The sequence below is a fragment of the Corella eumyota genome, chromosome 6, assembly GCF_963082875.1.
Source record: "Corella eumyota chromosome 6, kaCorEumy4.1, whole genome shotgun sequence".
Lineage (NCBI taxonomy): Eukaryota > Metazoa > Chordata > Ascidiacea > Phlebobranchia > Corellidae > Corella > Corella eumyota.
This window is the reverse complement of record NC_137495.1, coordinates 8195543-8208002: the sequence shown is the minus strand read 5'-3', so window position 1 is coordinate 8208002 and position 12460 is coordinate 8195543. Positions and strand designations below refer to the sequence as shown.

Below are 12460 nucleotides of genomic sequence, written 5' to 3'. Positions count from 1 at the left end.
CAATTTTGGAAGAAGGCAGAGTTTCTAACTTTAGTGCGCGCAAAGAGCTAATCCACAAGACCATTGAAGCTGTGATGAATGTAAGTTGGTGGACCTTTATTTGTTAATTTTTTAGTCTTGGATAAATGTATAATTCCATGACTCACAGAGTGCTTTTTTAATTTCTTATTTTAGATTTATCTTTTGTTTTAATTTTCAAGGACCATTCTTCATACTTAAATTTAAATTCTAGATTAATGAAAAACCAGGCCGAAAGAACTTGGACAGAATTGCTTATAGCATTGTGTCAAAATATCCCAAATCATTTCGGGATATGGCTGATGGTGTTCCTTTAGGTCAGGGGTCGGCAACCTGCGGCCCGCGGGCCAAATCCGGCCCGCAGACACATTCTATCCGGCCCGCGTCCTCTTTTCGAAATTGTATATTTATCCGGCCCGCGACTTCTACGTAGTTTCTATTTCAGCGACGCAAACTGACGTTTGGCGAATACTATTCAATTGAGCTGACACAACGCTTCTAAACAATTGCATGACGCAATAATAGATTAAAGACCTGTGGAAAAGGAGAAAAAAATTAGGCTTAGGGCATCGTCACGCATCAAGTACTTCGCACCTCGACTATGAAAACACGGAGAGCAAGCGTTTTAGTTGCAATCCTTCTAATAACATATTTGTTTGCCACTGAGCAGTTTCCTTTAATAAAAAGTGAATTTTTGTTTTGTTTTTAGCTAATAACTAGAAAACATAGCCCTTGTAATATCATTTAGCAAAAATGTTATCAAAACGTAGAAAAGTTGATGAGGAATTCAGAGCGTTTAAAGAAGAGTGGGAAAACAATTTCTTTTTTGTAAATCACCATGGAAGACCTACTTGTTTGATTTGCAACGTATCTATTGCTGTCAATAAAGAGTACAATATCAAGCGTCATTACGAAACAAAGCACAAAAGTTTTTCTGAGCTAGTGGGTCAAGCAAGAAAAGACGAACTTGATCGACTAAAAAAAGGTCTGAAAAAGCAAAGTGATGCATTTCACAAAATTTTGACTAAACAGGAAAATAATACTCTTGCTAGCTACAAAGTAGCACAGATAATAGCCAAAGACAAGAGGGCGTTTACAGACGGCGAATTCGCTAAAAAATGCATGATGGCTGTTGTGGAAACTATATGTCCAGAGAAAAAAGAGGCATTTCTAAATGTCAGTCTTTCCGCGAGAACCGTAACCCGTCGAATAGAAGAGATGTCTGAGAACTTGAAAGCAAGTCAAGAAGATTGTTTCAAAAAACTACAGTTCTTTTCCATAGCTATAGATGAGAGCACGGATGCTACAGATACAGCCCAACTGGCAGTGTTTGTGCGTGGAGTAAACGAAGATTTTACTGTTCTTGAAGAATTTGTACAACTGATTCCAATGAAGAATACAACGACAGGGGCTGACATTCTGAAAGAACTACTTCAATGCCTTCAAGCCAAGAATTTAAATCTAGCAAGACTGCTGTCAATAACAACAGATGGGGCCCCATCAATGGTAGGCAAGCATAAAGGGGTCGTGTCTTTACTTCAGAAGCACATGCAAATCAATGGAATTGATAACAGTATTGTTAAATTGCAGTGCCTTATTCACCAGGAGGCATTGTGTGCAAAAGTAGCAAGCTTCAAAGACGTCATGAGCATAGTGGTGAAAACTGTGAACCTGATTTTGTCGCGAGGATTGAATCATCGTCAATTTAGACAACTGCTCTTAGAAGCAGAGAGTCAATACGGCGACTTGCTTTATTTCTGTAATGTACGGTGGCTTAGTCGAGGTGATATGCTGCTAAGAGTGTACCAATTGAGGGAAGAAATCGTAACCTTTCTTGAACAAAAAAAACTCAATGCTTCAGAATTTCGCGATCAAAACTGGATTTGCAATTTAGCATTTTTAGTCGATGTTACGTCTCATTTGAACAAGTTGAATCTGCAGCTACAAGGAAAATGCCAATTGATACACGACATGTGGGGCCACATACGTTCATTCACAACTAAACTGCAACTGTGGGAAAGTCAGTTGCAAAGTGGAAACTATGCGCACTTTTCTACATTACAACAACACCACCCTACCTGCAGTGATCAATTTGTTTCTGTGATCCAACAATTGAGAACCGAATTTTTGTCCCGATTCGATGACATCCGTTCAATAGAGAATGATATCAAACTTTTTAGTACCCCCTTTGATGTGCCGGTGGAAGTTGTGCATGAGCAATATCAAATGGAACTGGTAGAGTTGCAGTGCTGCGACGAGTTGAAATCAAAATTTCACGCCAAAGGTGTTTTATTGCTTGACTTCTATAAACACCATCTTAAATGCGAAAAATATCCATATCTGATCAATCATGCCAAAAAGATCACATCGATGTTTGGCAGCACCTATGTGTGCGAACAGCTGTTTTCATCAATGAAAATCACCAAAAGCAAGTTAAGAACAAGACTAAATGACGGCCACTTGCAAGATGTTATGCTTCTGGCCTCTTTCAATTTAAAACCAAACATCGATAAACTTGCAGACCAGAAACAACATCAAGCATCTCATCAACGGCTTGACAATGAATGAACTTTGACAATGGGCGGTTTGACAATGAATGACCTTAATAAACTTTCATATCAAACATCGTATTAAAGTTATGACAGAAACAGTAAATGAATGTTCTTGTGCATTTTCGTTTGTTCACGAGTAGTTAAGTTATTTTGACTTCTTACCTTACCAAAACTTTCAATAAAAAACACAATATCAACGGTTTTGTTGACTTGACGTGACAACCTAGTCCTAGCCTAGACATTATTGTTTATTTTGTTTTGTCCAGATTTAGTGGAAACGCTATTTATGGCCCGCGGCCAATTCTTGAGCTTGATTTTGGCCCGGCAGCATCAGAAGGTTGCCGACCCCTGATTTTTTTTAAAGTTTAGGTAATGAACACAACTTCATTGCCAATCAACTCGACTTAAAATCCTCGTATGTAACCACCATCAGATCAGCGTGACATAGAATCCAAAAAGTGGCTACAAGAGGTATTCAAGGGTCAGAATATTAATATGGAAGAAATTTGTGAGGTGATGAAGAAAACTTATAGTTTGGCAAAGAGAACATAATAATAAAAATACAATAGTGCAAGAGGTATTGGTTGAGTGGCCCTTTTTGAGGTATCCAAAGTGCCTATTGCAGCACTATGGTCAGTTGACAGAAAAGAATGCTGAAGAACTTACTTCCACAATTGCTAACAAAAGTCTTCAAATCTACAAGTAAGAATTTGCAGTATAAAAATGCTGTGCTGTGAAATTATTAAGTTTAGGTTACAACCTAATAATGCGCCGAATTTCTGGTGTATCAATAATGTTGTGCCAAATTTATTTTATAATTTCCTTTAGAATATTAAAAACACATGCGAAACCAAATGTTGAGAAAGTAATCCAGAGTGTAGAAATGGAATCAAGTCTCATTACAAATGATACTCCAAAGGCCGGATCAATTTTATCTATTTTGACATCCCACTTTAACGAGGAGATTTCAGTAATTCTCAAATATGTGGAGGTAAATTAGATTAATTTTAATCCATTTATCACTTGATTTGATCCTAAATTTAAAAAATGTCTTATAGTAGCGCTTTCTAAGTAAAAATCAAGACCACTAAATAGCCTTGTATTTTTATCGCCATTCTTAACTAGCGCATGTAGTATCATAATATTTGTGTTAAATTTAGGAGAGTCTTCTTTCAGATGTAATTGAGAAAAGTGAACCAAGTTCAACTCTTTTTGTGTTAGGTAGGTTTATGTGTTTTCAAGTATTCTTATGTTAAATGTTTTTTTATTGCTCTTCTCCAAATCAACAGTCATTTACTTTTTAGGTGATTCGCCAGCAAGGGCTACAAATTTTGTCCTTGCCATAGAAAATAATTTGATACTGAAATGTGACAACTATTTTCTAGGTGTTACATACCTGTTAATTTCGTACTATGTTTTCAACATGCTTTACCCAAAAAAGGCTGTGGCAACACTGGAATTCATACAAAGGTTAGTATGAATGCGAGATATTGAATTTCAAAAAACTTACTTTTTCATTTTAAGAGATCAGCTAATGGTAATAGGTTTATACACATAATAAACTTCCCTTTTTTATATAGATACTTTGCTGAAATTAATGCTACTGGTTCAAAATGCAGCAAAAAACGGTATACTGGAAGTGCAAATCCCAAGGTTTTGGCATTGGAAAGGCTAGTGCAATTCACTACCCAAACTTTTGATTAAAAAGTGGAACATTTTTGTGCTCATTTTATTTTACTTGTTATCTGTGTAAAAATGTGTTTTTACTGTTCACTATCATGTAAATTTGCTGCCTGTACTTTTCAACGTAAATAAAACTTGAAATATAGCAGTAAAAAATACTTTAAATACTCGCGTATTTTTTACGGTAAAAATCCGTAAAAAATGAATAAAAACGGTGTAAATCCCGTATATTTTTACAGTATTTCGTACCGTGAAATTTACGGTAATACTCAGTAGAAACTGCTGCCTGTAGTTTTCCCAGTAAAATTTTTTAACAGTGTATATACTATAGTCTATATAAATTTATACATTTGTTAACATCACCATTTTAAGGTTTTTAATATTAGTGCGATTTTTCTAAAATTGTTTGTTAAAATTAACTTCCAGAGATTTAATATTCATTATTAAAATAAATCAATATTAAAATGTTTATATATATATACATATAAACATAGGTGGGCACAGTTTCGTTAAATGGGTTATTGTTACACAATACATGAACTTCGTTAACGTTATTTAGTTAAATTAAACGAAACGTGTAACGGAAGTTATCGTTAACCGTTAACGTTAAAATTTAATTAAAACAAACAATGAAATGACCTTTTTTTTAAAAAATATCGTTTTCAAAACCGACATAATGCCAAGATAACGGCGGCCAGACGGTAGTTACATACATCGTTTAAAAATTGCGACGTTCAAACCCGAAAAACAGTAATGTTAAACTTATATATCCCTATATGACCATTGTACACTTATAAAAATATTAAGTTTACCGACTTAAATTAACGGAAGCACATTTTAACTGAAGTTAACAGGTCCAATAACGATTTTTAAAAGTAACTTAAAAGTTAAATTTTAACGAAAAATTTAACTTCATCAAGCAACGATTAACGGTTTGCTGCCTACCTTTGCATATAAATAGATTATAATGTTAGGGAGAACATTGTTTTTCTGTGGTCACAATTGTAGAAGACCTTAATTTGTTTAAACAACTGCGCTGTTTAATTATAGGTAGGATTAATTTTTTTCCATACCATTCGATATAAATTAAAAAATTTAATTTACATAATATCATTTTAAATAATTTTTACCCTATGGGAAGTGAACGAAATCTTTTACGTTTAAGTATACATTTTAGTATGTAAAAGAACACATTTTGCAATTGTTAGTTTAAAAACAAACCTGGCAATTTTGTTCTGATTAACCTTGAGTTAAGCAGAACGTAGCAATTTTTACGTTCAGTGAATAGTTTTATATATAGAAATAAACCTTCTATGTAATTGTTTGTTAGTGTTATGTCAATATTTTTGCAGTCGTACAAAATTTCGTAAGTTTCCTGTTTAAAATATATATTTTTAAATAATAAAAAAAAAAACATTAAAAAAAGTATTAAAGTAATAAAAATTACTTTATATTTTATGTCATTCAAATCGACATTTGGTCCTTCGAAAAAAAAAAATTACTCTTTGTCAACACCTTTTGGATGAAAAAGGAGCAAACGATAGTTTAGGGAGCGAATGTAGGAAACTAGGGAGTAATTGTAGGGAGTAAATGTCGAAACAGTGAGTTTTTTACTTGTGTTTGCTTACATTTACTACTTTTTTTTATACAAGCGTGTTACATTTGCACCGAGGTGCTAATGTAAGCACTTGTATGTTGAAATTTTGGAGTAAATGTTCACGAAAATACAAGTATGTATAAGTCATTTTTATCGAAATTTTTAAAAATTAATATATTTAAATATCATTGCTAAGCGACGCAAGTCATGTATTTTATTTTAATTATACCTGGGTAATGTTAAATGTGTTGGCTCGCCACATCTCATTGCCTACGACCATACCACGATGAATACACCCCATCTCGTCCGATTTGGGAAGTTAAGCAACGTCGGGCCTGGTTAGTACTTGGATGGGTGACCGCCTAGGAATACCGGGTGTCGTAGGCATTTCATAAGTTTTTTAGCATATTAGAAAGTACTTTATGTATAAGTCATTATTATCGAAATTTTTGAAAATTAATTTATTTAGATATAATTGCTAAGCGACGCAAGTCAAATATTTTAAATATACCTGGGTAATTTTAAATGTGTTGGCTCACCACATCACATTGCCTACGACCATACCACGTTGAATACACCACATCTCGTCCGATCTGGAAAGTTAAGCAACGCCGGGCCTGGTTAGTACTTGAATGGGTGACCGCCTGGGAATACCGGGTGTCGTAGGCATTTTATAAGTTTTTTGGCATATTAGAAAGTATGTATAAGTCATTTTTATCGAAATTTTGAAAATTAATATATTTAGATATAATTGCCAAGCGACGCAAGTCATAAATTTTATTTTAAATATACATGGTTAATGTTAAATGTGTTGGCTCACCACATTACATTGCCTACCACCATACCACGTTGAATACACCCTATCTCGTCCGATCTGGGAAGTTAAGCAACGTCGGGCCCGGTTAGTACTTGGATGGGTGACCGCCTGGGAATACCGTGTGTCGTAGGCATTTTAAAAGTTTTTTAACATATTTAAAATTACTTAATGTATCATTCATTTTTTATTAAAATCTTTGGAAATTAATATATTTATATTCAATTACTTAGCGACGCAATCTATGTATTTCGTTGTTAAAATAATCAAGTGCATTATTGCCTTCAAGTATTTCATCAACATTCCTATCACTTTCTGCTGCATTTAACTGTTTTATATAAATATTCAACATAAAAAGTAGCCTGTGTTGTAGACTTATACCCTATTTTTTCTATTTTGCTGAAAAAACTGTAGATATTAATTATTCTGAAAATTGAATTTATAAACAAGCTCATATAAATTACTAATAATCCTTACATAAAATACAATTACTCAGGCTAGAGACATATAAATAAACCTGTTTGTATATTTTATCAAATGATTCATTGCATGGTAAAGTCTGCCGCTAATTCTTTAAAGAATCCATTCCTTAAACGAGATTATTTGTAGACCCTTTGAGCCAAAAAACAGGGCCCTGGACCACCATAACAAATACTGGCACTAAATAATTGCCCATTGCTTCGTAAAGTGCCATCTGCTATGCTTACAAGCCCACATAAAGGTTCATAACCATCATCATCATTGTCAGTAAAATGTTGGCTTTTAGCTTCAGCAAGTGCTTTTAAAAAGTTATATAGTAAACTCAAGTGTTATTTTTTGAACAATAACACTGTGCTAACAAAATTTAGGCATGTTCACCAGCTTATTATAAAATTGGTATGACATTGTCAAATAAGAACCCTTAAGACAGGTATGTGCATGTTGTTCTATAACAGATATTGGAAATTGCTTATTGCAAATGGGACATCTCATTTTAGGCTGAGGAATAAATTATATTAATATTGGCTTTCAGTGAGACTTAAATAAAAGGCAAGTCTAGAATATCCTTTTCCTAATTCATGTTTATATTTTTGTAAGGTAAAAACTTCATTAGTACCTGGAATAGTCTTCACTTCTGTACCATCAGGATAGGTAAAGCTGGTATGATTTATCTGTACGAAAACATTGATCAAAAGCTTTGGCTTTAATAGGGAAGTTTGAAGTATTTCTTCACTGGTAGCATTGATATGAAGTTTTAATGGAAGTGATTTGCCTCTAACAGGTTCTAATATTCCATTGGAAAACACCATTAAACCAATGTTTATTGTAACATCTTGTTCCTTTTTTATTTTTTTAAATTTAGGTCTATACGAGGCATAGCCTTTCCTTTTATCAGAATTTTTTGATAAGAAAGTAGTAAATTTTAAAATTGAAGGATTTTTAGGCAAACCAACCTTTTTCTGCAGGCTGGAAGTGGACTGTTGTAGACAAGCCTTATTGGTACTGCGAGAACAGTTAGGGCAAAATTTATAAAATGGTTGTAAATGTTCGCCACAACCCTGACAAAACATTGCAAACTAGATCTAATTTTACTATAATCACTAATGTTGTAAGAACAAATTGTTATCCTAAGTTTTACAGTAAACTATATATGCGTTTACTTTGGATTTTTAGAACTGAATTTTCGTAAATAAGTTATTTACATCAAGCTTATCTACCAAACAATAAAATTTCAATAGTTTATGACTGAACCACAACTAGCTATATGACGACTGTTTAACAAATACTATGCCAATTTGTAACCGACGTTGCAATTGTTACGCAACAGTTAACTCATTCATAAAATGCGAACCCATGGGTGGTAAACCGCTTATTACCGATATAAATTGTTACATGAAGTTTAACCGTAATCAGCGAATTAAATATTTAACAATTCAAATTAAATTAACACGACACCTTTCAATATATTGCGCAAAAAAAGTAATATGTTTTCTCTATAATATTTTTATTGATTTGTGTTATGATTTTGTGTACTGACTTCGATTTGTGTACTGACTTCGTGATTTGTGTACTGACTTCGATTTGTGTACTGACTTCGTGATTTGTGTACTGACTTCGCGATTTGTGTACTGACTTCGTGATTTGTGTACTGACTTCGCGATTTGTGTACTGACTTCGTGATTTGTGTACTGACTTTGTGAGTTGTGTACTGACTTTGCGATTTGTGTACTGACTTCGTGATTTGTGTACTGATTGTAATAATTTTTTGCGCGTTGCCCTTGTGGGCCACCGTACGTAACCGACAAATTTAAAAAAAATAGTTGAACGAAATTAATAAAGCGGAGCTACGGGATAGCAATTTATTGCAACGATAAACAGAATGTTGTAGCGCTAAACACTAGAAGGCCAGTTAAATCTCACAGCCTTAAAAATATAATTTAACGAAAAGAAAAGTGTTTAAATTTTTTCGCACAATAACTCCGTGGTACAAAGAGCTGTTATTTTGTTTTTACATTAATCATAAAACTTAATGTTTTCGTTAGTAAAAGCATTAATATTTTTTTGTAAATAAAACAACAACCAAAGGTAAAAATTTAATTTGTCTTAATTAAATTATCAAGCATAACTTACCAAAATATAACCCCCCTTTTTTTATATATATATCTTTATCCTCGATGTGGGAAAGTCGAATGCGCGACTTAAACATAGATTAACATCAGTTACTCTGACCCCGTCTTGAGTTGCCTGTGGCAGTTTGGGATATTGTAGATTATAATTGTCTGATAATTATGCTGCTGATTAAGTTCTGGCTTAGCAGGAGTTCGTGCCGTTTATATCGCCTTACTTAAGGGCGCTACAGCATAAGATTAGTGGAGATGAAGTCCACAACCTCATGTGTGGTGTAGCAAGTGTTCTTTCCACTACACCACGCCCCTTATTATCGATCATTGAAATTTGATAAACATAAAATATTTTGTAGAAAAAAATCATAAACAAGGATTTACTTTAAATATTTGTGTGTCACACAATCCATTTAAATTTGACAGCCTTATAGCAAACTTCTAATTTTTAACAACAAAAAATTGATTTCATAATATAATAACCTTGTACATTAATGACAAAATTTAAAAACTTTAAACAATTAGTAATAATTAAATTCTTAAAATAGAATTGAAACACAATATTATTATAAACAACATACTAAAATTTCAGGACTTTATACGCACAAGAACAAAAGTTGTTTTCAGCAGCAGCTTAAATAGTATAATTTAATAAATGCTATATTGTAATAAAATTAAGTCTACAAATTGTTAGACCATTGTTAATGTTATAAATTAGTTAAAGAACTAATTATAAAGAAATTCATCAAACATGAATTAACAAGTTTTAAATTATTGATCAAGATAACAATACAACATTTTAAAAGAAAAACTACAGAAATTTCGTTTTAGCCAACTTATATTAAAAATAAAATTTTACATAAACTGTTTAAAAAAACTATTTTATAATTTTGAAATTGATAAGTTTTGACTGCTTTTAACATTGCAATAATATCATTTGCAGTATATTTATTAAAATGCTATGCCAACAAAGGCAAGACAAAGGGTTGCTCATATCCAGGAAAAAAATGAAAAAGTAAAAGGTAATAACAAAAGAAGAAAAACATGTTGAGAAGATATTTATAGTTGAATAAGAGTGTAGAGAAGGTCTATAACATGTTTAAAGGAAATGTTTTAGCTTAACAAAAACAAAGAAAAAAGTAAAAATCAATTAAACAAAAAAACATTGTTTTTTTAGATATAAAGAAAAAGTAAAGGTCAATTAAAAAACAGCATTGGTTATTTAAGAATAAAGAAAAGTATAAGTCAGTTAAGTCTAGAAAAAGTGTATAGGTCAATCACAAACAAAAAACAGATCAATTAAAGAAAAAAAAGGTAAAATAAAAGGGTATAGGTCAATACAAGTTAAATAAAAATCAGCTAATCAAGAATAAACAAATAAATCAAATTTAAAAAATGAATTAAACAAAAGGTGTTTAAGTATAAAAGCTTTACAGAAAGAGTATTATAAAGAGGTATAAATATAAAGTTTCAATTAATATAAGTCCCGGTAAAAGGGTTTTAAATATAAAAGAGCCAAATATAAAAAGTTTAGTTAAAAGAAAAGAGTTCAAAGACAAGGGGTTAAAGTGCAAGGGGTTCAGGCAAAAGTGTGCAAATAAATGGGTTCAGATAAAAGAGTTTAAATAAAAGAGTTTAAATGTAAGAAGTTTAGTAAAAAGAGTTTAAATTAAAGGGATTCACATAAGGAGTTACGTAAAAATAAGTATAAAGTTTTGAAGTAGGAAATTCAGTTTAACAAAGCTTAAACAAAAGTGGTTTAAACAAAAAAAGTTCAAGTATAAGTGGTTTGAATGAAGGGGTCCGAAGTAAGGGGTTTAATTAAAATGAGTTGATTAAACGAGTTTAAATAGAAAGGGGTTAAATATAAATGGTTTAGATATTGAAGTAAAAAAGAGGATCAAATGTAAGGGATTCAGTTAAAATGAGTTCAGACAAGAAGGGTTAATAAAAAGGGGTCAAGTATAAAATGTTCTAATGAAAAAGTTAAAAGAAAGGTGTCCAGATGTAGAGGGTTCAGTTGAATAGAGTTCAAATAAAAGGAGTAAAAGTTTAAAGAGTTTATATAAAAAGGTGAAGATATCGGAAACCAGTTAAATGGGTTAAAAAAGAGAGCAAAAGTAGGGAGTTTAGTAAAAATACTTTAAATAAAAAAGTTCAGAAGTAGGGGGTTTAGTAAAAAAAAATTAAAAAAAGGGTTCAGTTGTATAGATTTAAAGAAAGGGTTTCCAATGTAAGTGGTGCAAATAAAAGAGTTTAGGGATGCTGAGTAAAAAGGGATTCAGATTTAAGGGGTTAAGTAAAATGAACTATTTTTACTTAAATCCCAACATTTATACTCCTTTACCTGATCCCTAACATTTGAACCCTTATTATTTAAACCTTTTTTGATTAAACCCCTTTATTTGCATTCTTTACATTTAAACCCCTTTTAATAAAAAATACTTTTACTTAAACTCGTATATTTAACCCATTTTATCTAAACTCCTTTAATGAAATCTTTTTATCTGAACTCCTTTTGCTTGAACCTCTTACATTTAAACCTTTTTCAACAAAACCTCTCACATTTAAACCCAAAACTTAACTCGGAAACAGTTATCCATTGCTAATTTGTTGTTTTTACGCATAAACAATAAACATTAGCAATTTTTAACGATTGGCAAGTTGTATTAAAAACGCATAAGCAGCACATGTTAGCAAATTTGAACCTTTGTCGATTTAAATTTTAAATCGTAAAAACCGTACCCACGCATTGTAAGCCCTAATTGACGTTTAAAATAATTATTATGTACGGTCTACGCGTAAAAAAACTTAACTCGGAAACAGTTCTCCATTGCTAATTTGTTGTTTTTACGCATAGACAATAAACCTTAGCAATATTTAACAATTGGCGAGTTGTATTAAAAACGCATAAGCAGCTTATTTTAAACCGTAAAAACCGTACGCACGAACTGTAAGCTCTAATTGACAACGTTTAAAATAAATATTATGTACAGTCTACGCGTAACAAAACAAAACTCGGAAACAGTTATTTATTGCTAATTTGTTGTTTTTGCGCATAAACAATAAACCTTAGCAATTTTTAGCGATTAGCGAGTTGTATTAAAAACGCATAAGCAGCACATGTTAGCAAATTTTAACATTTGTCGATTTAAATTTTAAACCGTAAAAACCGTACCCACGCATTGTAAGCTCT

At 32.1% G+C, this 12460-nt stretch overlaps 3 non-coding genes across 3 annotated transcripts; all 3 read left to right on the top strand.

Annotated features, from left to right (window-relative positions):
* The first annotated feature begins 6118 nt into the window (after positions 1 to 6118).
* LOC145756876 (5S ribosomal RNA) lies at positions 6119 to 6237 on the top strand. The gene has a single exon (XR_014284974.1). It is a non-coding gene; the product is annotated as a 5S ribosomal RNA (ribosomal RNA).
* A 163-nt stretch (positions 6238 to 6400) lies between these two features.
* LOC145756902 (5S ribosomal RNA) lies at positions 6401 to 6519 on the top strand. The gene has a single exon (XR_014284999.1). It is a non-coding gene; the product is annotated as a 5S ribosomal RNA (ribosomal RNA).
* Positions 6520 to 6681: 162 nt separating this feature from the next.
* LOC145757080 (5S ribosomal RNA) lies at positions 6682 to 6800 on the top strand. The gene has a single exon (XR_014285165.1). It is a non-coding gene; the product is annotated as a 5S ribosomal RNA (ribosomal RNA).
* The last annotated feature ends 5660 nt before the right edge of the window (positions 6801 to 12460 follow it).